Source organism: Bos javanicus, chromosome 18, assembly GCF_032452875.1.
Source record: "Bos javanicus breed banteng chromosome 18, ARS-OSU_banteng_1.0, whole genome shotgun sequence".
NCBI lineage: Eukaryota > Metazoa > Chordata > Mammalia > Artiodactyla > Bovidae > Bos > Bos javanicus.
In genome coordinates, this window is record NC_083885.1 from 34,529,220 (window position 1) to 34,551,995 (window position 22,776).

At 43.6% G+C, this 22,776-nt stretch overlaps 1 protein-coding gene and 1 non-coding gene across 3 annotated transcripts in view; one reads left to right on the top strand and one right to left on the bottom strand.

Annotated features, from left to right (window-relative positions):
* Nucleotides 1-22,776, bottom strand: part of CMTM4 (CKLF like MARVEL transmembrane domain containing 4) — a 79,741-nt gene that overhangs the window by 23,808 nt on the left and 33,157 nt on the right. The window lies entirely within an intron of this gene.
* On the top strand, nucleotides 5,769-5,841 carry TRNAW-CCA (transfer RNA tryptophan (anticodon CCA)). The gene has a single exon. It is a non-coding gene; the product is annotated as a tRNA-Trp (tRNA).

The window sequence follows — 22,776 nt, forward strand, 5'->3', positions numbered from 1 at the left end:
CCCATCAATAAGTTGATGTATGCAGGATAAGAGTATATTGATTGTGTAATGACATCACCCGACACAAGGGAGTGGGCAAACTAAAACCTGAACTGGCCGGTGTGTGCTATGTCCCTCAGTCGTATCCAACTCTTTGCCACCCCATGGGCTATAACATGCCAGGCTCTCTGTCCACGGGATCCTCCAGGAAAGAATACTGAAGTGGGTTCTCCAGGGGATCTTCCCAACCCAGGGATCGAACCCGTGTCTCTTGCATCTCCTGCATTGGCAGGTGAATTCTTTACCACTAGTGCCACCTGGGAAGCCCCAGGTTGCTCTGATGTCCTCCTAAACTTCAGGTCAATTTTTGTGTACTTTTTCAAAATTAACTGATCATACTAACATTTAAATACCATCTATCTTAGTGGCTGCTAAGTCGCTTCAGTCGTGTCCGACTCTGTGTGACCCCATAGACGGCAGCCCACCAGGCTCCCCCGTCCCTGGGATTCTCCAGGCAAGAACACTGGAGTGGACTGCCATTTCCTTCTCCAATGCATGAAAGTGAAAAGTGCAAGTGAAGTCGCTCAGTTGTGCCCGAATCTTAGCGACCCCATGGACTGCAGCCTACCAGGCTCCTCCATCCATGGGATTTCCCAGGCAAGAGTACTGGAGTGGGGTGCCATTGCCTTCTCCATATCTTAGTGGAGGCCAAAATAAAAACAGAAGGAAAATACTTCTAAAATTTGTAAATTTGTGTGCTTCTCATTCTTAAATACAGTTGTACCTAGTTTTATATTGTTAATTCTAAATCTTTTTCCTTAAGAGTGGGTCTCCAAAATCATGAGTCTCAAGCCTCTCAAAACCTGGCTCTGCTTCTGAGTTTGGGCAAAGAAAGGTGGGTGGACGAGATACTTGTCTCTGGCTTCCTTCAGGAACTGAGAGCAACTTCATGGTGCTCCTCCTCCAGCTGGCCAGTAGTGTTTCTGGTGGGGGTGGCCTCTGAGTGAGGCTGATGGGCAGCCAGCTTCCCACTGACCTGAGATGAGCGCATGACGCGGGGGAGAAGGAAACCTCCCTTGTCCTAAGCCATGGAGATTTTAGGTTTGTTTGTTACTATGGCATATTCGAGCTCATACTGACTAAAAAGGGCACCTTGGCATAGAGTTAAATCTGCACAACAGGTCTTGGGTATTTACTACAATGAAAATTTTTGCAGGATAGATATATTACTACACCACTCACTCTTGAAGATAACAGATTCAAATGGTTTTACAGATTTTTTTTTTTTTTTTGGCTGTACAGCTTGTAGGATCTTAGTTCCCTGACCAGGGATAGAACCCAGGCCCCTGCACTGGAAGCTCAGAGTCCTAATCCCTGAACCTCCAAGGAATTCCCTACAAATTAATTCATAACAGACTGTTAAGGTAAAGATATTGACTATATTACTTAAATTTTTTCAAAACAAAGAAAAGTATAAAACATTTGGAATTTCAGAGATCCATCTATGTGGCAGGATTGTGGATTTTTTTTTAAATTTAGGCTTCTGTTACTTTCCAAAATTTCTACAATGAGTATGTGTGGTTTTATTTTAAAAATCAAATAATTTTATGTGTAAACACATTGGGGAAACATCCATATTTATTATGAGTTACGTTTTAGTGACTTCTAAGAATGATTTATTTGTTTTGAAACTAGTCATGAATATTTTTAAATGATATTATACACTTGAATGGAAAATGAAAGTCATCCTCCAAAATCCACATCAGTCCCATTTCTTTATCAGAAAAGTTTATCATTTCCAAGGCCTAACATATGCTTATGTATATATATGTGTACATGTATGTATATATATGTGTATATATATATACATCTGAATCTTATACTTTGTTGTACACCTGAAACCAACATAATATTGCTCGTTTCATTAAAAAAAAAAAAAAGGAAAAAGGCAGCCTGGGCTACCCAGGTGGCGCTAGTGGTAAAGAACCCGCCTGCCAATGCCGGAGACAAAAGAGATGCAGGTATGATCCCTGGGTCAGGAAGATCCACTGGAGGAGGGCATAGCAACCCACTCCAGTGTTCTTGCCTGGAGAATCTTCATGACAGAGGAGCCTGACGGGCTACCGTCTACAGGGTCGCAAAGAGTCAGACACGACTGAAGCAACTTAGCATGCACACACATACGCTCTCACCAATGGGATGGCAAGGACCCTCCCCCCAGCACCTAAGCGAACAGTACCTGTGCATCTATGAAAGCATCTTGGAAGATTAGACAAAATCCTAACCTTCCATGATCACCAGTTTATCAAAGGATTTCATGGAGCGCATTTAAAAATACACCTACAAGCGAAAGTCACAGCTTTTAAAAACAATTTTCAGGAGTCTTAAAAACCACCAGGTGTAAAAATGACTTTCCATTCGAAGATGTCTGGAACAACATTAATCTGCGTGGCTCCTATGCAGTCACACGGCTTCTTCACTGACCCTGATAGCTCAGTGGCACCTGGGGACTTGCTGTGCTCAGAGTCTCTGTTCCAACCCAGCCACCACACCCCAAAATACACAGACAGGTAACTAACCAGGTACCAGGGGCTTGGAGAAGGGTTGGGGGTGTGGGTTGAGATTTGGAAGGCAGAGGATCACTGAGAGTTTGGGGACCAGCAGAAGGCTCTAGAAGGTTTCCTGGAGAGCAGCAGAGTCAGTGAATGCTTGTGTCTGGTGGTGCCTCGCTTCCACACTGGATTCCTTAGCTGGGGGTGAGGTAGAGTGTAGGCACAGAACCTAGCCCCTCACCCAAGTACCTTTGTTTTAGTGGTTCCTAAACTCTTCTGTTCAAAGAACAGAACACCTGTTTTTATTTTTATTTTTTGGCCACGCTGTGTAGTTTGTGGGATCTTAGTTCCAGGGTATCTTAGTTCTTCGACCAGGAATGGAACCCGTGCCCTCAACAGTGGAAATGTGGAGTCCTAACCAGACTGCCAGGGAATTCCCCAGAACACCTGTTAATAGTCTCCTGGCCCAACGCTCCAGGAAGCATAGTTTGCAAATCATCAGTCTGGTTTATGCATTGGGAAAATATTTCTGTTGTGCTTTAAAAAAAAAAAAAAAATTTTAAGTTTGAAAACAACTCCTGCAGGCTGACTCTTCCAGTTACAGAGCAGCAGTCCTGAATTCACACAGGGTGCTTGGCTGTGGCCCCCACAGCCACCCAGCCTTGGGTTTTCTCAGCTAAGCTCCATGCTGTTTCCATCATAATGACATCCCTCCTGGTCTTGGGGTCCTCAGAACACATGGGCATGTTAACCTTTCAAAAAAGCCTCACAGTCAAAAACCTGTTTAACTTCATCTGACACATGGACTGCATGACCTGAACAAAAAATGTTTTTATTTCTCAGGATGCCTATTAACACTACAGAGCAGTGTTTAGAGGGAAATGAATTGGGGAAACACAAAAAGGGAGTGCTGGTCAGTATCCAGCTTTGTCAGGTCACACACAATTTAAATGCACAGAGTAATCTACCTAGAGGGACAGGGTGGTGAGGGTGGTGCGAGGGGGGTTCAGAATGAAGGGGGCACATGCATGCCTGTCACTGATTCACATTGATGTATGGCAAAAATTATCACAATATTGTAAAGTAATTATCCTCCAATTAAATTAATTAAATGCAAAGAGTAAAACACAGAAGCTCATTTACTCATCAGGGTAGCAACAACCAAGGACCTGTTAACTGATACACACACACACACACACACACACACACACACACACACACGAGCAGGGTTCAAAGTACCTTCAGAATCAGACCAAGCTCTAATCAACTCTGGCACGTTCGAAATTAAAATATCTCTCTTCCCACCCGTGGGGCTACCCAGGTGGCTCAGTGGTAAAGAATCAGCCTGCAGTGCAGATGTGGGTTCAATCCCTGGATTGGGAAGATCCCCTGGAGAAGGGAATGGCAACCCACTCCAGTATTCTTGCCTGGAAAATCCCATGGACAGAGAAGCCTGATGGGTTACAGTCCATGGGGTAGCAAAAGTGTCAGACATAACTTAATGACTAAATAACAACAACAACTTCCCACCAGTACTGAAAAAAATATCTGAAAGATGAGCACGTTTGGCATTTAGTCACAGAGATCCAACAGGTAAGTTGTTAAAATGCCACCGCACTTCAAGAAGCAGTTCCATTCTAACCACTCTCAGCGGATGCTCAGATGGGGTCCCTGAGACCAGAACTGCAGAAAAGGCACAGCAGGTCTTTCCCTTCCATCTTTCTGAGTCTGGAGACCAGGGAATTTAAGCTGCTCCATAGCAAGCCAAACGACAGATCACCCTAAAGCATAAGCAAGCTCTCGGCACGGTATGCAAAGGGTCTCAACAAGCTAGCTGTGCAGTAGCAGTGCTTCAGAAAGACAATGGCTTGCATTTAGGCAGCATCAATAACGTAATGAGGATGTTCTCAGGCCTCATGCTGGGCACGGTCCATTTGTCATCTCTCTCTCTTTTTTAAATATTTATTTGGCTGTTCAGTGCAGGCACTGAACCTGCACCCCCTGCATGGGAGTTCAGAGTCTTAGCCACTGGACCACCAGGGAAGTCCCGTTTGTCATCTCTGATACTCATGCCTCCCCATGAAGCCAGCAGTACCCAGAAGCTCTGTCCCAGGGCCCAGAGCTGGTTTCTCCACATACCTCATTCTTCTCCCCTAGATGCCTAATGGTGGACTTATCCAGGGTCCAGAACCTCCCTACACCCTAGGCCACGGGAAAAGGCATTTGTGCATAACTTCTCTTCAAGGAACACAGTAGGAGACACCAAGAGCCAGAGTCATGAGAGTCTCTGACAAAACACACAGCTCGATTACTCAAAGGGATCTAATGACAGCAACATCTCAATTTTTCTAAGAAAAATAATCCCTGAGTTGCTCCACTCAAGGGAGGTCATCCATCCCATGAGTTAAAAGATAACCCTCCTTCCCCTGAGACAATAGAGCCACAAGCAAACACATTTTGGTTCCGAAAGAAAGGAGCTCATTACAGGTGTAAATTATTTAACCTGCAATCAATGCTTTTTCCCCATGATCTCTGGTTCCATTATTTTTCTCCAGCTAAACAATGTCCAAGCTACAGACCTGAGAGATGCAGAAATTAAAAGGAAACTACCTGCTTGGGAAAGGCAGGGACGCCCCCAGGAGCTAAAGGCACCCAGCCTGGCAGGGAACACAAATTGGGCAGTAGTTAAGCAAGGGAGCCAAGGGGGCCAAGGCAAATAAGTTTCTGACTGTTGAGAAGAAAGGGAGAGACAAAGACAAAAGCGGGGAGGCTGCTGAGGGCTCAAGGCAGTCAGAAGAAAAGCAGGGACTGGGAGGCCAGCTCTACCAGGGGCGCTCCAGGCTGTGCTTGCTTTGAACCTCCGAGGGCTTTGTTTTCAGAGGACAGAAGGGTTCAGGCTGCTGCTGCTCCAGAAAGCTGTCTGTTGGTTGGCCTGAGGCTGGCCCATATCACAAGGCCGACTCCAGCCAGTACTCTGACCTGTTGTTCAAGCTGGGTTCTACTGTGTAAATAAGTTTGCTATTTTGGAATCCTAAACCCATATGTAAGTTAAGAGCCAAACTCAGCAGACTGCATTTCCATTTCTTTTTCTGGCAAGGCTCTTACCTTTACCATAAATTATTATACTTAAAACAGTGTGAGCTCTAGGGCACACATACTAAACCCACACGTTATCTGTTGGCAATGGCTGGCCACAGTTTATCAGTTTCAGACCAATTAAAACAGGCTTCTGGGGCTTCCCTGGTGGTCCAGTGGCTAAGACTCCATGCTCCCAATGCAGGGGGCCCAGGTTCAATCCCTGGTCAGGGAACTAGATCCTACATGCCACAACTAAGACTCCACATGCCAAAACTAAAGATCTCACATGTTGCAACTAAGACCCAGCACAGCCAAATAAACAGATACATTAAAAAAATAAAAATAAAACAGGCTTCTATGGGGACATTCAGTGACTGAGAGCATGCAAACAATATTATCCGATGAAGTGCAAAAACATTTCCTTGATTTAAAAAAAAAAAAAAAGTCTAGAAAACCTTATGTGGTTGATGATATAATTGCACATGATTTCAGAAAACCACAGGACGGTCAGCATCTTTCCTGCCAAAAGAATGCCCACAACATTTTACTGCAAAAGCCACCCTGCCCCCAAAGCTGCGTTTTCAGACCATGTAAATCAGTAATGGAGCGAAAACGATGTGCATGTAGAGAACACAGGAAACAAGCCCTTCAAACCATACACATCTGAAGATGTTTAGATGCTGCTGGCGTCTGGGCTTTCTCTGCCCCCTTCCTTTCTGGTGTCCTAGCTTCATGGGTGAAGCTGAAATCCCGGGAAGCAGTGTCACATCACCAACGTGATTCAAAAAAGCAAAACCTTCCCCCCCACTTTTCCTTCCTCTCCTTGCTTTAACTCCTGGGCACCTCCTACCCCAACATCTCTGACAAACCACCTCAACAGATGTGAAGAACAGGACAACTTTTCTCAGTGAATGAGAAAGCAGGAGGCCATGAGCAATTTTTTGCTAAAGATTAATTGAGGCCAAAACAGAGATGTAAATGGTGTGCCTGAAGAACTACGGACAGAGGTCCATAATATTGTACATGAGATTTTGAACAAAACCATCCCCCCAAAACAGAAAAGCAAGAAGGCAAAGTGGTTATCTGAGGAGGCTTTACAAATAGCTGAAGAAAGAAGGGAAGCAAAAGGCGAGGGAGAAAGGGAAAGGTCCACTCCACTAAGCGCAGTTCCAAAGAACAGCAAGGAGAGACAAGAAGGCCTTCAGTGAACAATGCATAAAAACAGCGGAAAACAACAAAAGGGAAGACCAGAGATGGCTTCAGGAAAACTGGAAATGTCAAGGAAACACTTGACCCAAAGATGAGCACGATAAAAGACGGAAACGAAAGAGACCAGTAGATGTTGAAGAGATCAAGAAAAGATGGAAAGAATACATGCAAGAACTGTACAAAAAAGATCTTAATGAACCAGATAACCATGATGGTGTGGTCAGTCACCCAGAACCAGACCTTCTGGAGTATGAAGTCAAGTGGGCCTTAGGAAGCACTGCTGCCAATAAAGCCAGTGGATGCAGTGAAATTCCAGTAGAGCTGTTCAAAACCCTAAAAGATGATGCTATCAAAGTGTTGCACTCAATATGTCAGCAAATCTGGAAGACCCAGCAGTGGCCACAGGACTGGAAAAGGTCAACCCGCATCCCAGTTCCCAAGAAGGGTAGTACTGAAGAATGTGCTAACCATTGGACATTCACTCATTTCCCATGCTAGTAAGGTCATGCTTAAAATCTTGCATGCTAGGCTTCAGCATGGGCTTCCCTGGTCAGACGATAAAGAATCTGCCTTCAATGTGGGAGACCTGGGTTCGATTCCTGGGTTGGGAAGATCCCCTGGAGGAAGACATGGCAACCCATTCCAGTATTCTTGTATGGAGAATCCCCATAGACCGAGGAGCCTGGCAGGCTGCAGTTCATGGGGATCACAAAGAGTCGGACATAACTGAGCAACTGAACAATAGAGAATTGCATATTCTAAGAGGCCAGAAAGAAGTCCACCTGGAAAAGCCCAGCACAGTCCTAACAGCCCCCAGCACTGCAGCAGCATCATCCAGCTGAGGAAGGGTCCCAAAGGAGAGAAACCTCCTTAAGTGGCCACACCCCATGGCCTTGTGCATATATTCAGGGACTTACATTCGGGTACCCCCCCCTGCACCTTAGCACACAAATCCAGGCACTGGATTACAAATTCAGCACAGTCTTGGTATACTGGTGTCCCCAACACCGGCAGTACCCTCCAGAATGTGTGACCCTGTGGCCCTCCTAAAAATCCAACATTTGCTGGGTCTTCCCTGATAGTCCAGTGGTTAAGAATCTGCCTGCCGGAAACCCACACAAAATTGAAAAGCAATTTTCCACCAATTAAAAAATAAATTTTAAAAAATAAATAAATAAAAAGGTTTAAAAAATGAAGAAGAATCTGCCTGCCAATGCAGGAGACACCACCAATTCGATCATTGTCCAGGAAGATCCCACATGCTGCAGGGCGACTAAGTCTGTGTGCCACAAGTGCTGAAGCCCACGAACTCTAGAGCCCTCAGTCTGCAACTGCTGAGCCCATGTGCCCATAGCCTGCGCTCTGCAACAAGAGAAACCACTGCAAAAAAAAAAAAAAAAGAAAAAGAGAAAGGAGTCACCGCAGTGAGAAGACCAAGCACCGCAACTAAGAGAGTAGCCCCTGCTCACTGCAACTAGACCAGGAATTCGTGCAGCAACAAAGACTAGCGCAGACAAAAATAAATAAATAATAAACACATAAAATTTTTAAAAGATTCAAGATTTGCTGAGTCCTTCTACCACAGGTCAAATGCTATGCTGGGCGGTGTCACAAGATTCTCTCCCTTTACTTAACCTGCACCTGATCATGGGAGGAACATGGTTGGTTTGCTTGTTTTTAATTGAGATGTAATTCACTCGCATCATAAAAATCATCCACTTCAAGTGTACATAGAATTCAGTGGTTTTTAGCACATTCAGTGTCATGCACCCATCACCATTATGTAATTGCAGGATGTCTTCATCACGCCAAGAGGAACATCATTTCTAAGCCCCACCCTATTGATAAGGAAAATGCTGCTAAGCTGCTGCTGCTAAGTCGCTTCAGTCGTATCCGACTCTGTGCGACCCCATAGACAGCAGCCCACCAGGCTCCCCCGCCCCTGGGATTCTCCAGGCAAGAACACTGGAGTGGGAAGGAAAATGAGGGAGCAATATTAAACAACCCAACCAGGATCAGCACGTCTCTGGCAGAGCTGTGGCGAAAACCGGTCCCTAAACCCCTCACAGCACTTGCCGCCGCTGATCACCCTCCCATCCGCCCTTGGCTTCTGCTCCTTCCTTCCCATCCTACAGCCCTGCAAACGGTGGGTGCTCCCTGGGGCAGTTCCCTCTGCTGCTTTCTCACCAGACGTGTGTACCCAATAGATTTCCCTGACCCCGACTCCCTCTCCCAGATCTGCTTCTCTAGTCTGAGCTCCCATCTCAGCCCCGGATGCAGGCTGCACCTAAATGTCCCCAGTCACCCACAAATGTGAACACAAAACTCCCTCCCGTAATTACAGAGTTGGGGCTCTGGGGTCTCATGATCCTGAGTTCTAACTTCAGCTCTGCCACTTACTAAAAATAGCTCTGTGCCCTGGGCACACTGCTTCTCTTCTCTGGGCCTCTGTGAGGATTAAACACTGTAAGACACTAGCCACACACCCAGCACATAGTGAGTGTAAAGTACAATAAACAGTAGCCCTTGTCACGACTATGCGGAAGGTCCAGCAGAACTCACACGTGATCCAGTCTTCATCAAGCTGACTCCGGTGGGGAAATGTGTCCAGGTTGCAACATTTGTCAGAATTTCCTTGTGAAGGACAAACGATATTCCATCATATGTGTATACCACACTCTGTTTATCAATTCCTCTGTTGATGGACACTTGAGTTGCTTTTATCTTTTGGCTATTGTGAACAACACTGCTATGAATGCGGCTGTAGAAACATCCTGTTTGAGTCCCTGCTTTCAATTCTTTTGAGTTCTACTCAGGAGTAGAACTGCTGGCTGTTGTTCAGTTGCTCAGTTGTGTCCGACTCTTTGCAACCCCATGGACTGCAGCACACCAGGCTTCCCTGTCTTTCGCTACCTCCAGAAGTTTGCTCAAACTCATGTCCATTGAGTCAGCGATGCCATCCGACCATCTCATCTTCAGTTGCCTCCTTCTCCTCCTGCCCTCAAGGCAAGAATACTGAAGTGGTTTGCCATTCCCTTCTCCAGGGGAACTGCTGGATCATATGGTAATTCTACTTGTAATTTTTAGGAGTTAAAAACTTAAGCATAAGAGAAAAAGAAATGAAAGTATAAAAATCAAAGTAGTTAAGTAAATCCTTAAATCGCAATAGAAAATATTAATATGAAATTATTTCTTTTAAAAAATAGCTGTATCCATTGAAAAGGGCTAGAAACAATAACTCAATAATGATAAGCACCTCAAGTGTCCAGAACGAGGTTCTGAATATTATTTCCCACTAACAGGAATGGAAACTTCTTGGAGAAATGACTGATTCCAGGCCTGCAGCAGGACTTACACAAGATGGGCATGTCAGAAAGCAAGGATGCTCTAAAGACTACTGGGACTAAGGACACAAGTCAACTTGAAGGGGCTCCCAACAGCCAAGAGGACGATATAAGCATCAAAATATTTATTCATTAATTTATTTATTTCATTAAAATAACACCTAAATCTTGGTTTCTAAATACCGTTCTTTTTCACTGAAAGGAACCAGGGTTCCTTGGAGCTGAGGTAGAAGAGTTTGAGATGAGTCTTTAAACCTTGTGTAAGAGAGTGAAGTGAACATGTCTAAAGGGCACTAGAGCCAGTTCAGAGGGGCTTTCATTGGCCAAACCCAGGACAATCTGATCAAAATAAACAATGATAGCTAAGTATTAAAACCCACTGATAACATATGAACTCATGAGTCTACACTGATGTAAACAAACAGGGAAGAAGGGAAAACTCTTCCTTAAGATTGAAAATCCTGCTAATAAATACAGAAGGAATGATGGATTCATAAAATTTCCATCACTGGCAATTGTCATAAATAATACTTGGTTCAAGCAAGAATTATCAGTGGATATTAAAAATACTGAGTGAAAGCTGGAGAAGTTATAGGATATTTACAGTCTAAAAGTATCTCCCCCACAAAAATAGTTACTAATGACATAGAAGAAAAACAACTTCACAGCAGAGAAGTGTGGCACACACCACTTTAACAAAGTTAGGATCATCGGGAATGGAACAAATCGGTATCATTTACCTCTGAGGTGATGCGCTGAAAAGAATGCATCATCATTTCTGTGGTATTTCTGACAATACCACAAAACAACCCAAATAGAAACAGCAGACAACATCAGACAAACCCAAACTGAGGGACCTTCTACAAAACAACTAGCCTATATTCTGGCAAAATGTCAATGTCATGAAACACAAAGGTTGATACCCCACACTCAAGGAGCTGGAAGAGACGTGACGAGTGAACGCAACATCAATCCAGGACATTCTTGTACCATAAAGATCAGTTTTGAGACAATCAGGGAACACAACTCAGGTGTACAGGTTAGCAATTGTATCAGGGTTAACTCCCTGACTTCCATTGTTGTACTGAGGTTACAGAAAAAGTGATCTTGTCTTTGAGGATTCTGAAGTATTTAAGGACAAAGAGGCATCAAGTCTGCAACATATCCTCAAAAGATTTAAAATATTATAAAAATACACAGATATACATGTGTACATATATACATATAAACAGAGGGAAATAGAAAGGATAAAGCAAAAATGTGGTAAAAATTTAACATTTGGAGAATCTAGGTGAGAGTATGTATGATTTTATACTCTTGCAATCCTTATGTAATACTGAAATTATTTCAAAATAAAGTCTTTTTAGATGACCACAAAATATTTAAATATATTAAATACATAAAAATTCACAAGTTCCCTGGTGGCTCAGACAGTAGAGAATCTGCCTGCAATGCGGGAGACCCAGGTTAGATCCCTGGGTGAGGAAGATCCCCTGGAAGAGGGAACAGCAAACCCACTCCAGTATTCTTGCCTGGAGAATACCAAGGACAGAGGAGCCTGGCAGGCTACAGCCCATGGGGCTGCAAAGAGTCAGACATGACTGAAAAACTAACACCATATCACAAGTTTGTATGGACATTACAAGGAGAAAGAACCCACTGTTCAACTGTGGAAGTTGCTAAAGCATCAGCTTGTTATTAGGAATACCGGTAAGTAAAGGAAAAAAAATCAAGCATGTACCCTGCCTTTCCTATATAAACTGTATTTCAGGGTAATCAAATGGATGACGAGGGCAAGTTCCTTACAGAATCCCAGCTAACAAAGGCAGAAGGACTGATGGACTTAGAGAATCACCACTGTGTAATGGACCAAGGCCAGAGTTTCTCACTCCACCTAAAAACGAGATGGTTTTAACTTAGCTGGACTCAACCAAAAACATTCTTTTTCTGTACTTTCACTTATCAAAGTCATTCTTCTAACTCTAATTTGAGTCAGTCTCCACTAAAGCTTTCTCTGGCTCTTTCTTCTGCCAAACCAGTCTTATCTCTCCCTCTGATTTCCTGTAGCTTTTGGTCTCTGCTAGTGGTTCACATCCTTGGTTCATCGTTTCAAAATTCTGACGCCCACACTATGCCTACCCTGCACTCAAGGTTTTCATGAACTCAGCAGTACTGACACTGTGGGCTAGATCGCTTGCTGCAGGGATGGTCCTGTGCACTGCAGACGTCTAGCAGCATTGCAGGCCTCTACCCTCTAGATACCAACACTTACTCCAACTGTCGCAGGAAGGGAGACCCCAGGGGTGACAACCAAAAACTGTCTCCAGATACTGTCAAATGTTCAAATGGTTCTCATGGAACAATGGACTGGTTCAAAATTGGGAAAGGAGTATGAAAAGGCTGTATACTGTCACCCTGCTTATTTAACCTATATGCAGAATGCTGCTAAGTCGCTTCAGTTGTGTCCAACTCTGTGCGACCCCATAGACGGCAGCCTACCAGGCTCCTCCATCCCTGGGATTCTCCAGGCAAGAATACTGGAGTGGGTTGCCATTTCCTTCTCCAATGCATGAAAGTGAAAAGTGAAAGTGAAGTCGCTCAGTCATGCCCAACTCTTAGCGACCCCATGGACTGCAGCCTACCAGGCTCCTCCATCCATGGGATTTTCCAGGCAAGAGTACTGGAGTGGGTTGCCATTGCCTTCTCCGATATACAGAATACATCATGTGAAATGCCGGGCTGGATGAACCACAAACTGGAATCCAGATTGCAGGGAGAAATAGCAATAACCTCAGATATGCAGGTGACACCACCCTAATGGCAGAAAAGGAAGAGGAAATAAATAGCCTCTTGATGATGGTGAAAGAGGAGAGTGAAAAAGCTGGCTTAAAATTCAACATTCAAAAAACTAAGATCATGGCATCTGGTCCCATCACTTCATGGCAAATAGATGTGGAAACAATGGAAACAGTGACAGACTTTATTTTCTTGGGCTCTAAAATCACTGTGGGCAGTGACTGCAGCCATGAATTAAAAGATACTTGCTCCTTGAAAGAAAAGCTATGACCAACCTAGATAGCATATTAAAAAGCAGAGACATCACTTTGCCGACACAGGTCCGTGTACTCAAAGCTATGGTTTCTCCAGTACTCATGTATGGCTATGAGAGTTGGGCCATAAAGAAAGCTGAGAGCCAAAGAATTGATGCTTTGAAATGTGGTGCTGGAGAAAACTCTTGAAAGTCCCTTAGACAGCAAGGAGATCAAACCAGTCAATCTTAAGGGGAATCAACCCTGAATATTCATTTCATTGGACGGACAGATGCTGAAGCTGAAGCTCCAATACTTCAGCCACCTGATGGGAAGAGCCGACTCACTGGAAAAGACCCTGATGCTGGGAAAGATTGAAGGCAGGAGGAGAAGAGAACGACAGAGGATGAGATGGTTGGATGGCACAACGATTCAATGGGCATGAGTCTGAGCAAACTCCGGGTAACAGTGAAGGACAGGGAATCCTGGCTGCAGCCCATGGGATTGCAAAGAGTTGGACACAAATGAGCAAACTACAACAACAAATTGTCAAATGTCCGCTGGGGGATGGGGGCAAAACCTCTTCCCACCTCCAGTGGGAACCAGTGATGTAGTTCATGATCATTAAAGGCTGTTAAGCCACTAGGTAAGAGGTTGATGAGGAATTTTAAACAGATAGATCAAATTCAGAATACTTATATCTGAAACTGAGTCCTAAAACTGAGTTTCCCTGCAGTTTATGATTAACTTCTGTATCCAAAACTTTATTCCCTTTCTTGTCTCCCTCCTGTTCCCCCTAAGCACTGAGGAGTATCAAAAAAAGAAGGGGACTGAAACCGAGAAGGATCATGAAGGACCTTGCTGGGTACAAAAACCCCTCTCTGCCCCTGGTCCTCGTTTGTAAAAAAGCTTTAGCCTCCCAAGGCTTCTAAACAGCAGACTCAGTAGTTACTAATTAGAGAAGGAACACAGAAACAAAGGAAAAGCAGTTAAGCAAGAAAAGTAATGATGGCTTAAACAATAGTTCAGTGATAAGGCAGAGCCCTGATCCTCCACAAAGCACATACAAAATTATCTGACCCACATTTCTGAGTCAAACTGCAGAAACTGTGACCCATACCCAGGTGGAGGATGGTGACTATCTGCTGCCCACAAGTATGGAGCCCCTAGGCTGGTTAAAGCCAGAAGGCTGATGAATAAGATTACAAAATCATCATCCTGTTACCTCACCATCAACCAATCAGAAGAAAGTCCACGAGCTGATCCCCAACCCTGCTACTCTCACCAGGATGTAAGCAGGAGAAAGAGCATCTTTCTTTACAAAAGAGAAGTCATTTTTTTACCTAAGCTATTCTATTTTTTATCTAAGCCTGGGCACAATGCTTGTCCTTGAATGGAGCTTGGTAATTAGTGATCTTAAGGGAATAAAAGAATTTAGGAACACATAACTGTTATCAAGCAGGAAAAGTAACAGTAGCAAGATAATCTATCAGTTGTAAACACTCCTAGTTAGGTTTCAACAGTAAAGACTAGCATGAAGTGCTCAAGCACCATATTAACAGGAACCTAAGGGAAGATGAAAAGATCTCTAGTCTTTCCCATTCTGTTGTTTTCCTCTATTTCTTTGCATTGATCCCTGAGGAAGGCTTTCTTATCTCTCCTTGCTATTCTTTGGAACTCTGCATTCAGATGTTTATATCTTTTCTTTTCTCCTTTGCTTTTCGCTTCTCTTCTTTTCACAGCTATTTGTAAGGCCTTCCAGACAGCCATTTTGCTTTTTTGCCTTTCTTTTCCATGGGGATGGGCTTGATCCCTATCTCCTGCACAGTGTCGAGAACCTCCGTCCACAGTTCATCAGGCACTCTATCTATCAGATCTAGGCCCTTAAATCTATTTCTCACTTCCACTGTATAATCATAAGGAATTTGATTTAGGTCATACCTGAATGTGACTGGTGATAGAAGCAAGGTCCGATGCTGTAAAGAGCAATATTGCATAGGAACCTGGAATGTCAGGTCCATGAATCAAGGCAAATTGGAAGTGGTCAAACAGGAGATGGCAAGAGTGAATGTAGACATTCTAGGAATCAGTGAACTAAAATGGACTGGAATGCGTGAATTTAACTCAGATGACCATTATATCTACTACTGCAGGCAGGAATCCCTCAGAAGAAATGGAGTAGCCATCATGGTCAACACAAGAGTCCGAAATGCAGTACTTGGATGCAATTTCAAAAATGACAGAATGATCTCTGTTCGTTTCCAAGGCAAACCATTCAATATCACAGTAATCCAAGTCTATGCCCCAACCAGTAATGCTGAAGAAGCTTAAGTTGAATGGTTCTATGAAGACCTACAAGACCTTTTAGAACGAACACCCAAAAAAGATGCCCTTTTCATTATAGGGGACTGGAATGCAAAAGTAGGAAGTCAAAAAACACCTGGAGTAACAGGCAAATTTGGCCTTGGAATACGGAATGAAGCAGGGCAAAGACTAATAGAGTTTTGCCAAGAAAATGCACTGGTCAGAGCAAACACCCTCTTCCAACAACACAAGAGAAGACTCTACATATGGACATCACCAGATGGTCAACACCGAAATCAGACTGATTATGTTCTTTGAAGCCAAAGATGGAGAAGCTCTATACAGTCAACCAAAACAAGACCAGGAGCTGACTGTGGCTCAGATCACGAACTCCTTATTGCCAAATTCAGACTGAAATTGAAGAAAGTAGGGAAAACCACTAGACCATTCAGGTATGACCTAAATCAAATCCCTTATGATTATACAGTGGAAGTGAGAAATAGATTTAAGGGCCTAGATCTGATAGAGTGCCTGATGAACTATGGACGGAGGTTTGTGACACTGTACAGGAGACAGGGATCAAGACCATCCCCATGGAAAAGTAATGCAAAAAAGCAAAATGGCTGTCTGGGGACGCCTTACAAATAGCTGTGAAAAGAAGAGAAGCGAAAAGCAAAGGAGAAAAGAAAAGATATAAACATCTGAATGCAGAGTTCCAAAGAATAGCAAGGAGAGATAAGAAAGCCTTCCTCAGGGATCAATGCAAAGAAATAGAGGAAAACAACAGAATGGGAAAGACTAGAGATCTCCTCAAGAAAATTAGAGATACCAAGGGGACATTTCATGCAAAGATGGGCTCGATAAAGGACAGAAATGGTATGGACCTAACAGAAGCAGAAGATATTAAGAAGAGGTGGCAAGAATACACAGAACAACTCTACAAAAAAGATCTTCATGACCAAGATAATCACGATGGTGTGATCACTCACCTAGAGCCAGACATCCTGGAATGTGAAGTCAAGTGGGCCTTAGAAAGCATCACTATGAACAAAGCTAGTGGAGGTGATGGAATTCCAGTTGAGCTATTCCAAATCCTGAAAGATGATGCTGTGAAAGTGCTTCACTCAATATGCCAGCAAATCTGGAAAACTCAGCAGTGGCCACAGGACTGGAAAAGGTCAGTTTTCATTCCAACCCCAAAGAAAGGCAATGCCAAAGAATGCTCAAACTACCACACAATTGTACTCATCTCACATGCTAGTAAAGTAATGCTCAAAATTCTCCAAGCCAGGCTTCAGCGATACGTGAACCATGAACTTCCTGATGTTCATGCTGGTTTTCGAAAAGGCAGAAAAACCAGAGATCAAATTGCCAACATCCGCTGGATCATGGAAAAAGCAAGAGAGTTCCAGAAAAACATCTATTTCTGCTATATTGACTATGCCAAAGCCTTTGACTGTGTGGATCACAATAAAGTGTGGAAAATTCTGAAAGACATGGGAATACCAGACCACCTGACCTGCCTCTTGAGAAATCTGTATGCAGGTCAGGAAGCAACAGTTAGAACTGGACATGGAACAACAGACTGGTTCCAAATAGGAAAAGGAGTACGTCAAGGCTGTATATTGTCACCCTGCTTATTTAACTTATATGCAGAGTACATCATGAGAAACGCTGGACTGGAAGAAACACAAGCTGGAATCAAGATTGCTGGGAGAAATACCAATAACCTCAGATATGCAGATGACACCACCTTTATGGCAGAAAGTAAAGTGGAACTAAAATGCCTCTTGATGAAAGTGAAAGAGGAGAGAGAAAAAGTTGGCTTAAAGCTCAACATTCAGAAAACGAAGATCATGGCATCTGGTCCCATCACTTCATGGGAAATAGATGGGGAAACAGTGGAAACAGTGTCAGACTTTATTGTTTGGGGCTCCAAAATCACTGCAGATGGTGACTGCAGCCATGAAATTAAAAGACGCTTACTCCTTGGAAGGAAAGTTATGACCAACCTAGATAGCATATTGAAAAGCAGAGACATTACTTTGCCAATAAAGGTCTAGTCAAGGCCGTGGCTTTTCCAGTGGTCATGTATGGATGTGAGAGTTGGACTGTGAAGAAAGCTGAGCGCCGAAGAATTGATGCTTTTGAACTGTGGTGTTGGCGAAGACTCTGGAGAGTCCCTTGGACTGCAAGGAGATTCAACCAGGTCATTCCAAAGGAGATCAGTCCTGGGTGTTCTTTGGAAGGACTATGCTAAAGCTGAAACTCCAGTACTTTGGCCACCTGATGCGAAGAGTTGACTCTTTGGAAAAGACCCTGATGCTGGGAGGGATTGAGGACAGGAGGAGAAGGGGACAACAGAGGATGAGATGGCTGGATGGCATCACCGACTTGATGAACAAGAGTTTGGGTGAACTCCGGGAGTTGGTGATGGACAGGGAGGCCTGGTGTGCTGCAATTCATGGGGTCGCAAAGAGTCGGACATGACTGAGCGACTGAACTGACCTGAAGGGAAGATGAGGAAATCAAACCAGTCAATTATTAAGGAAATCAGTCCTGAATATTCATTGGAAGGACTGATGCCGAAGCTGAATCTCCAATTGACCACCTGAAGCAAAGAACTGACTCACTGGAAAAGACCCTAATGCTAGGAAAGACTGAAGGCAGGAGAAGAAGGGGATGACAGAGGATGAGACAGTTGGATGGCATCACTGACTCGATGGACATGAGTTTGAGGAAGCTCCAGGAGTTGGTGATAGACAGGGAAGCTTGGCGTGCTGCAGTCCATGGGGTCGCAAAGAATAGGACATGACTGAGTGACTGGACCAAACTGAAGGGGAAGATGGTGTTGATCTTTTCTGACACATGAGATTTCAATCAACTAATGCTTGGACTCTGCCCACCATCCAAGCCCCTTCATGAATTTGCATGAACTCTTAGCTTAAAACTTCCCCAATTATGCTATTGAAGAGAAACACTGCTTTGGAAAGGATCCTTTGCTGCATGTAACAATAAACCCTTCCTTCCTCCAATCTTTGGCTTGGTTGTGTCTTTTGGCTTGACACCCAGCAAGAGGTGAACCCAATTTTCCAGATAACACTAATGTTGCCTTTTAAAACTCTTCCCTGAAAGCCACTGGGGAGTTCGGATATTTTGAGCACAAACTGCCCATTCTCCTAGCTTGGCATCCTGCAACAAACTCTGTGTGTTCCTTCACCTCAACCTAATGTCAGTAGACTGGCTTTGCTTGGTGTTGGTTCTGGCTGTGAAGCATGTGGGATATTAGCTCCCTGACCAGGGATTGAACCCCCTAAATTGGAAGGGTGGAGTCTTAGCCACTGGACCACCAGGGAAGTCCTTTGGTGTTGGTTCAGATGCCAAGCAGGACCCTGTGAGGCTCCTGGGCATGGAGGCCTTACTGTCCCCCATTTCTACTCCAGCCTCCATGACCTTTCCCCAAAGGGCAGCTGCTAATCAAGGGAGGAACAGCCAAGAAACCACCTGAAGCAAGATTAAAGAGACCAGAGAAACTCATCAAGATTAGGGGACTTGACCACCTGAGACCCTGCACACACCCTAATCTTGTCAGCACCCCCAACCTTTTGAAGCTCTGCAGAAGAAAGAAGAATGCAAGACTATTTATTGCCTTGATCCTTATCCCATATCTGCCTGCCTGACTATATAACCTCTCCCTATTCTCCAGGGAGGGGAACATAGTTCCTGAGGCACTAGCCTACTCTGTTCCCTCTTTGCCTGGCAAAGAAATAAAGCCACTCCTTCCTTCTCCACAGCTCTGTCTCCATATTTCTGTTCGGCATTGGTGCACAGAGAGCCAAGATTTTGGCAGCAGTTCTGCAACACACTCACCAATCCATGTCTTATGTCTACAAAGTATGGCAATGAGACTACTACTGCCTTCTGATGTGGATGCAGTAAGATGCAACAGCAGCATCTATAAAGCTTCTTTCAGGACCCCTCTCCCAAAAATCAAATCTGTAAATTTAACCAGCTTCCAGGAAATAGAAGAGTTAGAGGAACCTGTTAAAATTACACTACAAGGCGGCCATCAGCCAAATCTAAAATGTGGGAAATTCTACACAACAAATTAGCATATCACATCAACAAATACATGGCATAAAAGGAGAGGGGAGCTGTTACAGAAGAACAGAGACTTAAAAACCACAGCAAACCGAAGCAATGTGTGGATCTTGTTTAGATTCTAATTCATTCAAACCAAAAAGGCATTTTTGAGATCACTGGAGAAAAATGAACACATACTGGATATTAAATGATAGTTGAGGAATTATTAATTATTTAGATGTGATCACTGTGAACGTATCATTTGGGGGAAAATGTCTTTAATTGCTGTTGTTCAGTCGCTAAGCCATGTCTGACTTTGTGTGACCCCATGGACTGCATGCAGCACACCAGGCTTCCCTGTCCTTCACTATCTCCTGGAGTTTGCTCAAACTTCTGTCCATTGAATTGGTGATGCCATCCAACCATCTCATCCTCTACTGCCCTCTTCTTTTGCCTTCGATTTTTTCCAGCGTCAGGGTGTTTTCCAGTGAGTTGGCTCTTCATATCAGGTGGCCAAAGTATTAAAGGTTCAGCATCAGTCCTTCCAGTGAATATTCAGGGTTGACTTCCTTTAGGATTGACTGGTTTGGTCTCCTTTAACTGTTAGGGTTGCATACTAATAAGCATTTATAGTAGAAATGCTATGGTACCTGAGACTTGTTTTAAAATAATGCTAACGTGCTGTGCTCAGTCGTGTCTGACTCTCTGTGACCCCACAGACTGTAGCCCACCAGCTCCTCTGTCCATGAGATTTTTTCCCTGCAAGAATACTGGAATGTGTTGCTATTTCCTCCTCTAGGGAATCTTCACAACCCAGGGATAAAACCCGTCTCCTGCATTGGCAGGCGAATTCTTTACCACTGAGCCACCAGGGAAGCCCTGAAAGGTATACTAGCTAATGGTTAATTTTATGTGTCAACTTGAGTGAGTCACAGGTGCCCAGATTAAACACTGTTTCTAGGCATGTCTGTGAGGATGATTCCAGGTGAGATTAGCATTTGAATTGTAAACTCAGTAAAGCAGACTGCTTCCCCTCAAGTGGCTGAGCTTTGTCCAATCTCTTGAGGGTCTATATAGAATAAAAGGCAAAGGGGGGATCTGTCTCTTTTTCCAGCCTCTCTGTTGAGCTGGCATGTCTCATAACATCTTTTCCTGTCTTTGAATTCGTTATCAGCTCCCCTGGTTCTCAGGCCTTCAGCTTCAGAGTAAATTACACCACTGACTTTCTTGGGCCTTACGCTTGCAGATGATCAAGGGACTTTCTCAGCCTCCATAATCTCATGAACCAACTCCTCAATAATAAATCTTTCATACCCTATTGTTCTGTTTCTCTGGAGAACCCTGATTAACACAATTAGTAAACATTTGAAAGCTTCCATAATAAAAAGCTAAATTTAAAAAGAATATTGAAGGACTATATCCAGAATATACAGATGACTCTCAAATCCTTATAAGAAAACAATCCATGGGAGTTCCCTGGTGGTCTAGTGGTTAGCATTTGGTGCTTTCGTTTCATGGCCCGGGTTCAATCCCTGGTTGGGGAACTGAGATCTCACAAGTCACACAGCATGGCCAAAAAATAAATAAAATTAAAATGGGAGGAAGAAGGGAAGAAAAAAAAAACAAACCCAATTAAAAAGTAGGAAGAAGATATGAACAGACACTTCATGAAAGAAGATAACATTATGGCAAAAAAGCACAAGAAAAGATCCTTAACATCATCAGCCATTAAGGAAATACAAATTAAAATCACAATGATATGCCACTTCACACTCACTACCATGGCTATAATTTTTAAGTTTTAAGACACTAAAAAGAGTGATGGCAAGTATGCAAAGCAACTGGAACTCTCATACATTACTGGTGAGAATGCAAAATGGTATGGCCATTCTGAAAACAGCTTGGCAGTTTTTTATAAAGTTAAACATACACTTGTCATATGGCCCAGTAATCCCACTCCTAGGTATTTGCCCTAGAGAAATGGAAATTATAATCCTATACCTCAGTGTAAATGCTTATGTGCTTAGTTGCTCAGTTGGGCCCAACTCTTTGTCACCCCATGGACTGTAGCCTGCCAGGCTCCTCCGTCCATGGGGATTCTCCAGGTAAGAATACTGGAGTAGGTTGCCATGCCACCCTCTATGGGATCTTCCCAACCTAGGGCTCAAACCCAGGTCTCCCGCATTGAAGGCAGATTCTTTAGTGTCTGAGCCACCAGGGATGGCACCTCCATTTATAATTACCCACAAATTGGATACAATCCAAAATGTCCTCCAATGGGCAAATGGATATGCAAACAGTGGTATGTCCATAAAATGGAATACTACTCAGCAGTAAAAAGCATCAAACCACAGATACACATAGCAACATGGAAGAATATCTCAAATACATGGTGCTAAGGGAAAAAAGCCAGGCTCAAAAAGCCACGTACTGGAAAAGGCAAAACTTACATGGATGGAAGCACCATCACTGGTTGCCAAGGGCTGGATGGAAGAAGAGAGGGACTGACAACAAAACTGCAGCATGAGGCAATTCCGAAGGGTGATAAAAGCATTCTGAACTATGCGGTGATGGACACATGACCATATGTTTGTCAGACTCACAGAACTGTACACTGTGTGAGTTTATTGTATGTAAACTAAAGATAAAGAAAAACAGAAAAAAGAAAATGCTGTTAAGGCTGTTGGTAAACAGAGGCATGTATAAAATAGTCGTGTTATAAAGCCATTTATAGTTAGTGTGGGTGTGTTTATGCATGTGTGTGTACACACCCATATTTACCCGTTAGTAAATACACAGGCAAAAGTATCACATGTGCAACATAAATAATGCTCATCTCTGATTAGCAAAATTCCAAGAAACTTGCTTTTTTCTTTTAACTTACTGCTGTTTCCTGATTTTTTTCCCCTAAAATAAATTAGTACTATTTGTATGCTTTCTTTTAAAAGTAATTTTAAAATCAACAGATAAAAAGAAAAATGCAAGCTCCTTTGGGAAGCTTTCCCCGGATCCCTCCACAAATTAACCTTTCACCTCTCAGACTTCCCCTCCACCTCCTCCAAGCACTCGACCACAGGCTGCCCTGCAGCCTCAGTTTCTCTGAGAATGAGGAGCCTTAGTCTCCTCTGCTGAACTAAGTGAGGAAGTGCCTCCTCACCCACCTTACTCCTGTCTTCACTCCACTTTACCCCACGAGGC